This window comes from Canis lupus, chromosome 8, assembly GCF_003254725.2.
Source record: "Canis lupus dingo isolate Sandy chromosome 8, ASM325472v2, whole genome shotgun sequence".
In the NCBI taxonomy this organism is placed as follows: Eukaryota; Metazoa; Chordata; class Mammalia; order Carnivora; family Canidae; genus Canis; species Canis lupus.
The window spans coordinates 59,326,634-59,337,617 of NC_064250.1; the positions used below are offsets into that span (position 1 = coordinate 59,326,634).

Here is a 10,984-nt window from a genome sequence, read left to right on the forward strand (position 1 = left end):
CTCTTATTAAAATATGCACCACCTTCTTCAGTGACAACTAGGGGAGTCGTGGTTCACCAGAGCTAGTGATAAATTATAGCTTCCTTCCAGTCCTACCATCTGAGCCCAGAGACTCCCCATGACAAGGGTGGTAAGGACAGTAGCACTTAGAATTTTGGTTCCAAGTATCTTCCATAATGACACAGACAGTCCATGAGATCTGTGCTTAGTAGCTGGAGGGTGGAGTCATTTAAAAAAGGCTCAAAAATAGAGTCACGTCAAAAGGCTAGACTGGGGTTGGTGGTTATGGTTAGTAGAGGATAAGAACTGGATGGGAAACTTTATCACCAGATGACTGAGCATGAACAACAGATGAGAAGTGGGATGATGGTTGTATATGTGGGATTCTTGGTTCTGATTCTTCATTCCCTTGTATTCTAGAATTACATATCAATGTCCTTTGTCATGTAACTTTACAGTAGCCCCCAAAGACTAGGCTGCGTACACTTCTCTGCCTCTTTGATGTTGGGCTTAGCTAGCCGAGGCTTTAAATGGATTTGTGTGGTTTGGCTCAATTTTCTATGGTCCTGTCATCTCCCAGAAGAATCCATGTGAGTAGATAAGAGCCTGACTGGAGCCTAGCATGGCTCTGCCAAATTCAGCCAAATTCAACCTAGATTGGCAAACTGCAGCTGATCCATAGACCCATGGGTTTATCATGCAACGTGAGCAGAGATATTCGTTACTTGGCAAAAACTCATACTAGATTTCTAGCAAATGTGTGGGGACAGAGGCTAGAATTCATAAGCCAATATTATCAGGCTGCGATGGTTTCTAGCATACCTTTGTGTCAGGTAATGCATAGTTATCTCAGAAGATGACTGGCTACAACCCACATGGGGCTTCATCTCTCTATTTTCAGGAAGTTCATGCAGGTAAGAGTCCTGATCTTCACCCAAAACAACTATTCCAAAGCCAGAGGGATTCTACTGGCATCAGTCATGCCATGCCATGCCATGAAATATTGATATCATGTTTCTCTTTTTCTTTGTTGTCCACAACATTAATTCCAAGACTTAGAAGTTTCAAGATCCTGCTCACCTCTTAGGAGGCCCTACATATCAGATCATTGCAGTATTTCTTTCCTTCTAATGCCTTTAACTCACCCCCATAGCCTCTGGGACTGACTATCACTTTGACAGTCATATGGCTGTTGTTCCCCACCCCACCCCCTGGCTACATCTGGCCCACCCTTGACCACACTCCTTCAGACATGATCTCATCAGAAAGACTCCAGAAAATCTCCACTGGATGTTTGAAACAGTACCTAATGCCAAGGTAAAAATGTCGGTGCTTTTCTTCGAAACACCTGTAAAAGGAACAGGAAAAGGTTTAATTACCTAGTTCCTCCATTTGTCTACTGAACCCAAAATACAGATAGCAAAAGGAGCAACTCCTCATAGCTTCAGAAAGAACCCATTCTAATGTAGGGCTCACTGGTTCAAAGCCCTGCTATGTACCAAATACCGTCTGAGGGACTAGCAGGAGTATAAAGAATAAGAATAATTTTTTTGACCTCCAATTGTTCATGGATTTAAAAAAACAAAAAGGCTTAAGCAAATGCTGTTAATAAGAGCAATAATTCCTGACATCAAAAAGTAGCTCATGAACTGGCCACGCTCTTTTTATTAAAAAATAAAATAAAATATGTCATTAAATCCTTGCAGAATGGCTGTTATGGATCACATATTTGTGTCCCGCAGAATTCGTCTGTTGAAACCCTAACTTTCAATGTGGAAAGTATTTAGGGGTGGAGATTTGGGGAAAGAATTAGGGTTAGATTAGATCATGAGGGTGAGGCCCTCATGACGAGATTAGTGTTCTTAATGAAAGAGAACAAGACAAGATCTCTCTCCCTCTCTCCCTTCCTCCCTCCCATTTCTCCCTCACATCCTTTGTGTGTATATATGTGTGTGTGTGCGTGTCTATGTGTGTACCCAAGGAAGGCCATGTGAGGACATAGTCAAGAAGAGGGCCCTCCATCAAGAACATAATCGTGCTGGTACCCTGATCTCAGACTTTCAGCCTCCAGAACTGTGAGGAATACATGTCTATTGTTAAAGCCTCCAGTCTAGGGTATTCTATTATAGCAGCCCAAACTGACTAAGATGATACCCATTTTATTGGACAACAGAGGCTTGGAAGTCTATGGAACTCAGGTAAGATCACATCATCCACAAGTGGCACTTAGACTGGATTCCTGACTCTGACCCTGAAGACCATGCACTTAACCACTGACCTTCTTCCCTCTCTGTGGTCACAATGCAGTAAGACAAGAGCACCAATAAAGGCATTTACCAAGCAAGATAGCCATGCAGTGGAGAAAGTGGTTCTCTTGGGAGAGTAGAGAACCATACTACAAAGATGACCAGGAGGACAGTATTGAAGAATGCATCAGATTATACACACAGAAATAAAAGGAAAAGGCATTTGGTCAAAGGAAAATATTTGCAAAGCCATAAAGTGTAAAACTTGCAGACCATTCAAGGAAATTACAAAGAAATGTGCAAGGATATGGCAACAAACAGGAAAAGATGATTCAAAGCGGTAGGGAGGTAAGGTGGTGTCCAACTAAAAAGGACCCGGAAGCATCTTGAAAATTAAATAAATTCTTAGTGCCCTTATAGGAATCATTTTTTTCTTTTATTTTTCCCCTGATCTATCCTAGTTTGCATTTTTTGAAAATGAATCTCATTTTGCTCTTTATTACCCATATATTGAACCTGTCTATATCTCTTGGAATAAATTCTATCCATCATTCTTATTGGATTTATTCCAGCACCACCCCGGTTTGTATAATTTGCAAATTTCATTAACATTCTCTTTACTTTCTCTTTGAAACCATTAATAACATTGTTGCATATGATCAGGCTTAACACCAATCTCTTTGGCACCCCTACTAATCAACTACCTCTAGCTGGATGTCACACTATTCATCACAGTGCCTTGTTTACAGACCCCCTGAAAATTATCAATCCCTATGACAGTGTTCATATCCACGCCAGTGTCAATTAATTTCATAAGCAAAATTTCGTGACGTGGTATCAAATGCATTGCTAAAATCAAGATGTATTGCAGTGACTTTGTTCCCCTCCACTGTGAATTTTAAATAGCTTTCAGATCCGTCCTGCATGATTTATTTGTGGCAACACCGAGCTGCTTATTCACTCATGATTCCATTACTTCTTAGATGTTCTGGGTATTTTTCTCCATACACTTAAACTTCCTAGAGGTAATCCCAGGGATCATTCCTCTTTTAAAACAGATAGGTGAACACATTTGTTGCTGGCCTGAACTTCTGTGATCTCTGCAAATATATCAAGTCGCTTAAAAAGCAATTCCTTTTTTCCTCGTCTGGCAGCTTTTATGAAGTAGCATGGTGTCTCCACTGGCTCTGAGCTATTGCCCCAGTAAGCTGGTATTAGACATCACCTGCTGGGTCAATGAGCATGTGTCACTGCTTACAGAGAAAAACATCATTGTTTCAGGGGCCCCTTCAGGTCCACCCTGCTTCTCCATTCTGGAATGTTATCATTACTCAGCCCTGCGCACAAATAATCTACACCATGAAACATACTCGGGCCAACGTGCCCCACTGCCAGCCAATGCCCCCCAGATGCTGTGGGCTTTAGGAAAACAAATAAATTCAAAGTACATAATTAGGACTATAAATCTGCTGTTTAAAAATCAGAGTGTATCCAAAAGCTGTGCCCTAGGAACTTTTGGCACATAGACCATCATGCATTGTGCTGCTTTTTCATTTGTTGCTGCCTATGACTCCTCACCTTCCCTCACTGTCGCTGACAAGGCTATTTGACAGACAGTACATCTAAGTACAAATAGTGACAGTTTCTATCCAAATGTCCCTTTTGTCTCAAAATAAGAAAAGAGAAAATAGGAGGGGAAAAGCTCACCAAAGGAGAGAAAAGGAGGGGCCATTGGTTGGACACTCTTGTGGAAAGAAGAGTTTTACCATGAATTACAACAAAATTCAAGTGGATTTTGTAGGCTTCTTCAGAGATTTCTGAATCATCATTCCTAAACTGTGTAGTTTGTATGTCCCAAGTACTCTCAGGACCACTTTGCTGCTGACTCATCCTGGTAGGCACAAGAGGCAAGGTTTCCAATACACACAGCCTTTATTGCTAAGCCTCAGGCTGCAACAGGCATTTGGTCACAGTTGGTCTAATGCTTTCCTGAATAAGGTTGGCTTCCCTCGAATACTCAATTTAGAGCTATAGGGCCTCGGCCTATCACTAGAAGGCTCTGAGGTGAGTGAAATGTGTGCCTTTAAAAGAAGAGTATATATTCAGACATGTAAGCTTGAGCTCCTGGACACCCTGAAGGTCTACCCTAGAACACTCCCCACACATTAACTGCTCTCATCCCAGACCCCACCACAAGGTAAAACCACAAATCACATCACCTCATATTCCTCCATAAATTCATTTATTAGCTACGTATCAAACATTTGTCATGTCATGGCTCTTGACACTAGGGTGCCCCAATAACGAAGATGGTTCAGATTCTACCCTTTGGAAAGTAAAAGTGTGGGAAGAGGAGGTCATAGGATGTATACGCAAATTGAGGGAAAATGTGCAAGACCAAACAGAGGGTAATAAGGATTGCAAACATGAGATTATGAGAATTCAGGGGTTAAAGAAACCACAACCGGTTTGGGGAAATCCAGAAAGGCTTCACAAAGGAGGTAGGATTTAAAGGACCACTCAGTGCCTTGAGACAGGAAGGCTTTGCATATGGAGGAACACTGGTCTATGTTGAATCTGGGTCCACACAGAGGTCAATAAGCAAGCAGACGTGATGACAGAACATTCACGAATATAAATGGGTGACATTATAGACAAAGGCCTTGAATGTCAAACTGAGTTTCACAGAATTGGGAGAAATGACTCCAAGGAAGCATAATTTATTCACACCACCTCTGTCATTAGTGTTGGTCTACTGATTGATGTTTCCAAATCCTGTGTACACCGTGCTCTTTATGCCCTTCATGTAATTTATGGTGTTCCATCACATGAAATGTCCCACAAGGGAGCCTATACAAAGGCAGGTCATATGAAGTCAGCCTTCAGCTGTACTCAGAGTCAACCGGGGAGGAAAGGTTTAACTCAATTAATTCTACATGGGCCAAGTTGAACCCCAGGGAACTCACATCTTTTACTGAAATTCTCCTCCCCTGGCTCTCCTCCAGTCTCCAGAATCACCCTTCTCTGTCTCCTTCCTTGTTTCTTTTTTTTTTTTTTTTTTTTTTTTAATTTTTTTTTTTTTTATTATTTTTATTTTATGATAGGCACACAGTGAGAGAGAGAGAGGCAGACACAGGCAGAGGGAGAAGCAGGCTCCATGCACCGGGAGCCCGATGTGGGATTCGATCCCGGGTCTCCAGGATCGCGCCCTGGGCCAAAGGCAGGCGCCAAACCGCTGCGCCACCCAGGGATCCCTCCTTCCTTGTTTCTTATACCTCTGCCTGCTTTTATAGTAGACTTTGGTCTATTCCAGAACTCTGCCCCTTTGCCCCTTCTCTTTTTTTTTTTACTTTAAAACTGGCTCTGAGTGGGGAGAAATATCTTAGGTTATTATACCACCCAGATTGTGTTAAGACAGGTGCAGCATCCAAATTGACCCTAGATACATGGTTCAAGAATATGAAGCTGAGAAATTAACATCAAAACTTATCATTGAAACAATGAAACTTCTGGATCCCATAGAAAAATCATCTAAACCAGTTCTGTAGGAGGTATTCCCCTACTTTCTCAGCTATATAAGACCACCACAGGAGAAAAACCCCCTTCAGAGACAAGTTCACAATCAAAACTTGAAAATCACAGGGAGAAAAAAAAATCACAGGTATATACTATCCTAAAGAGAATGAGCAGCTGCAGTGAAAAGTAGAATTAGCATTCCTAGAACCAGAAATGCCTGCAATACCTAAATACTAAAATCTAGTATTCTTAAAATCATTAAAGAGAACAAAGGAATAGAAACATTAATGAAAGAATAGGACATTGGGTTTTAAAAAATGGATTTCAAAAAATCAAGTAAGATTAAAAAAAATGAATGCACAGAGATTGACATACAAGATTCAATGGGCAAATTAAACAATAGATCAATGAACCAGAAAGAATAGCTAAGAAAACCATCCAGGATGTACACAAGCATATAGAGAGATAAACATTGTCAACAAGAGGTTCAAATATGTAGTGAATAGAATGAAACCATCTAGCATGTATCTAATAGGATAGACCAGAAAAGAAAATAAAGACAGGAGAAAGACATTTGAATTTCCTGGGATTGAAGAAAAATGTAAGTTCCCAGATTGAAAAATCAAAGTGAAGTCTAATCTTGATCAATAAAAACAATTAGAGAAAATTATTCCTTTTAAGCTAACATCGATCTAATAATAAAAAATTTCATTGTGTACAAGCCCACAAAAAGGGATCTTGACAAATTCCAAAGACTAAGTATCATACAGACCAAGGTCTCTATAGGTCCTTTAAAAACAAAGCAATAATTGGGACTTCATCAAGATTCAAAGCTTTTGCAAAGCAAAGGAAGCACTCAACAAAACAAAAAGGCAATCAAGGAATGGGAGAAGATATTTGCAAATGACATATTGGATAAAGGGCTAGTATCCAAAATCTATAAAGAATTCATCAGACTCAACACCCAAAAAATAAAAAATCCAGTTAAGAAATGGGCAAAAGACATGAAGAGACATTTCTTCAAAGAAGACATACAAATGGCCAACAGACACATGAAAAAAGCTCAACATCATCAGAGAAATACAAATCAAAACTACAATGAGAGCCCACTTCACACCTGACAAAATGGCTAAAATTAACTCAGGAAACAACGTTGGTAAGGAAGCAGAGAAAGAGGAACTCTCTTGCACTGTTGGTGGGAATGCGAACTGGTGCAGCCACTCTGGAAAACAGTATGGAGGGTCCTCAAAAAGTTAAAAATATAGCTACCCTATGACCCAGCAATTGCACTACTGGGTATGTATCCAAAGGATACAAATACAGTGATTCAAAGGGGCACCTGCACCTCAATGTTTTTAGCAGCAATGCCCACAATAGCCAAACTATGGAAAGAGCCTAGATGTCCTTTGACAGATGAATGGATAAAGAAAAGGTAGCATACATGTACAGTGGAATATTATTCAACCATCAAAAAGAATGAACTCTTGCTAGCTGCAACAATGTGGATTGAGCTAGAGTGTATTATGCTAAGCTAAATAAGCAAGTCAGAGAAAGACAAATACCATATGATTTCACTCATGTGGAATTTAAGAAACAAAACAGATGAATATAGGGGAATGGAAGGAAAAATAAAATAAGATGAAAATAGGCAAACCATAAAATACACTGAACTCTAGGAAACAAACTGAGGGTTGCTAGAAGGGAGGTCCGTGGCAGAGGGGCTAAACGGGTGATGGGCATTAAGGAGGGCACTTGATGTAATGAGCACAGGGTGTTATATGAAAATGATGAGTCACTAAATTCTACCACTGAAACTAATACTACATAGATGTGAACTAATTTGAACCTAAAGTCTTAGAAGTTTTAATAAATAAATAATAATTTTAAAATTAAAAACAAAAATAAAGCAATAACAAAGAAGTAGTCAAGGAATTTGGAATTTGTACCAAAAATTTTGGATGGCCATTGGAGGTATGAACAGGATGGTGACATACCAGATATTATGTTTTAGGAACATACCAGATATTATGTTTTAGGAAATTCTCTCCAGGTGTAGCATGGAAGATGGCCTTGAGAACAGGGCCTGATTGGAAGTAGGGAGAGATTCAAATAACAGTAAATAACTAGGACCAAGACAGGCACAGAAGGAACAGAGAGAGTGGGATGCAATTGAGAGGCATTTTAAGGGATAATAGGGGGACACCTGAGTGGCTCAGTGGTTGAGCATATGCCTTTGGTTCAGGTCATGATCCTGGGGTCCTGGGATCGAGTCCCACTTCAGGCTCCCTGCAGGGAGCCTGCTTCTCCTTCTGCCTATGTCTCTGCCTCTCTCTGTGTGTCTCTCATGAATAAATAAAATCTTAAAAAAAAAAAAAAAAAGATGATAGGTTGGCTGGATGGGCAGGCAAAAGGGTCTATGACTCAGACTTCTGGTTGGGTGAATAATAGATTTGGGAGCCTTTCATGGAGGTGTCAACCAAAGAAAACAAAGAAACCAGTGGGACCCACCATGTCACCCCAGCTCAGGACACCACAAGATCCCACATCTCATGTTTCATGTAAGTGGTAACTAAAGCCCTGAGTACAGATGAGGTTACTGAGGAAAGTATATGGAGTAAGAGGAGAGAGGATCCAAGAGCAGTCTGAGAAACACCAGCATTTAGGATCTCAGCACTCTTCAAAGAATCCAGAAGGAATGACCACAAATACTTGAGGAAAACCAAGATTTCATAAGAGAAAAGAAGCACAAGTGTAAAGCCAATGATACAATCAGGGCCTATTCTCAAGTCACACAAACCAAGGAAAGAGTGTGTCCATTGGATTTCCAGTTGTGGGGGTTTTGCTGAATGTGGAAAGAAGAATCCTTAGCAAAATGTCAGGAATGGACATGGAAAGGGTGTGAACTGAGGAGTGGGTATAAGTTGGGGAAATGTAAATAATCATTGAGGTTCCTCTTCCCTGAGGCCTGGCTGGGCAGGCAAGGAGACAAGATTGTCGCCTGAGGGATACCTGACTCAAAAGAATGCTAAGCCTCTCAAATAGGTAAAACTGAATGTAGCAATTTGCTGGAAGGAAAATGAAGGAAGGAAGGAAGTTAGAGACAAATGGAGCTACACAGGGCAAGGTAGGGGGCCATGGATGCAGACTAACAAAAAAACAAAAAATGCAGAGGTGTAAGGAAACCAGAGAGAAGGAAACAAGCTAGACCACCTTGCCCTAAGTGTGGGCAGGGAGGGTGTCTTTTTTATGATAGTCATCTGTGACCAATAAAGAACAACCAGACCCCAAAAAAAAAGTAAGCCATTAAAGATCCTAGTCCTTATCCTAGTCCTTTACTCAATGGTGATACCAATACATATGTTAAAAGGATTTGGGTTCCTTGATTGGCTCTCAATGAAAGGCCAGCCCTACAAGCCCTCAGTGGCAACTCTCTGTAGGGACACCTCTCACACCTGAGAGCTTTCTCTGTATCTTTACTTCAACTTCTATCACTTTACTCAGCCTCCTTTGTCCCTGAGATTCAGTCTTCAACTCCATGAGACAAGAACCAAGCTCTCCCATATCAGAAGGAATTTTACCAAGATTTAATTCTTGGTAGAACTTTGTTTCTGCAGATACATTTGAATCTTTTAAGCTAACAGAAAACTTATTCTTCTTATGTTGGTTTTAAAAGTATATAAAAGTCACCCTATTCCAGTGTCTTCAAATATTTTCAACCTGGATGCCTTCAAGCATTTACTACTTAAGCTTCATTCCAATCTTCTAACCCTTGCTTTGGTCTTTGTGTTTCCAACAGAGCATCTGTAAAGCACTTAGGAAGTAGGATGCAGAATTCAAGCCAGAGAAAGGACAGTGGTGCTTCATTGTCTCTCATTCACTCCAATCAAGAAACAACTTCTCAGCCAATTAAATAAATTCCCCTAAAGCCCACCCCTCCTGATCACTGAGGGCACCGTAGGGCTATAGTATAAATTGCCCGCCTGATGCACTCAGTCACAGAATCCTTTGACAGGTAAATGTAGACACTCCATCCTTTACCTGAAGTTCTATCCATCAAGAGCAATGAAATAAATTCAATAAATGGCCACTCCTTAAAGTTCAGAGAATAGTTTTTGTTGTGTTGTGTTGTGTTGTGGCTTTGCTAGTTCATGTGGTAACAGAGTACTAGAACAAAGAGTTCACCTGCAGGATTGTGACTGAGTAATATTTTTTCATGACTACGATCAGGGTTTGGGGTGGAGATTTTAATGGGAAAAGCAGAAAAATACAGTATTAACAACCCTATTTAGAGTCAGGATTTATTTCACTGATTTGGATTTTCTGCCCTTTTTTGAAAAAAAAAAATATATATATATAAGTTGAAAACGTTTATCACCTGAGATGCACCATTTGGAAAAGAAAACAGGAGAACATATTTTTAAACCATAAATTTCTACCGTGTTCACCCCTCGCATAAATAAGCAGTCCCAGCCTTTGCAAGAAATATTAAAGTTCATTTAAATTGCAAATCTGACCTTATTAAAATGGCTTTCTCAAAGAGCCATAAACAAATAAAGTGCGTTAGTAATACTGCCAAACAACAGAATACATTCTCATCTAGTTCTGTAATTAAAGTTGAAAAATAGAATCTTCACAGTTCTGAATGACTCAGAGATGGAAGAAGAAACATGTGATGACAATCTTGAGGTGGGGAGAACATATCCATCTGGAGGGTCCTTTCAAAAACATCTCTGTATAATGATTCTGAAAGTCAATATAAGCTCTTATGGGCAGCTTGAAAACATTATTATATTGTTGCTAAGCTAATGTGCTTTTGAATACTTTTCTCCACAGCTACCACATCTCCCCTTAACATTAGAGACACAGCGATTAAGATTTACTATGTTTGGGGTAAGAATAAAAATGAACAATTAAGAATGAGCTTGTATCTGCAAAAGGCAAGGAAGAGCCAATAAATTTCAGAATTAAAAGCCAAACAGGCTGGGTTGGTTACTGGGTTTATGGAAAATCCATACCTGAAGGTATATTTAAATTAGTGGATTGTCAGCAAGCAAATGGTTTCCTTTTACTTAGAAAAATAATCCAAGGTGCAGTAGGCCACACAAATCAGATGGAGTTGAGGAAGAACTTAACTTGGTTCCAGCTGAGTTTAGCAACTATGAATTTATGGCTAAAAAAGTGCTTCCATGCAAATCCAGAGCAAAGTAATGAGAGGAATGTAT

The 10,984-nt window shown here is 40.0% G+C and overlaps 1 long non-coding RNA gene across 1 annotated transcript; it reads left to right on the forward strand.

The window, feature by feature from the left end:
• The first annotated feature begins 445 nt into the window (after positions 1 to 445).
• LOC112657610 (uncharacterized) lies at positions 446 to 9,868 on the forward strand. The gene is made up of 2 exons (XR_003135158.3): positions 446 to 590; positions 9,559 to 9,868. It is a non-coding gene; the product is annotated as an uncharacterized LOC112657610 (long non-coding RNA).
• Positions 9,869 to 10,984: the final 1,116 nt, after the last annotated feature.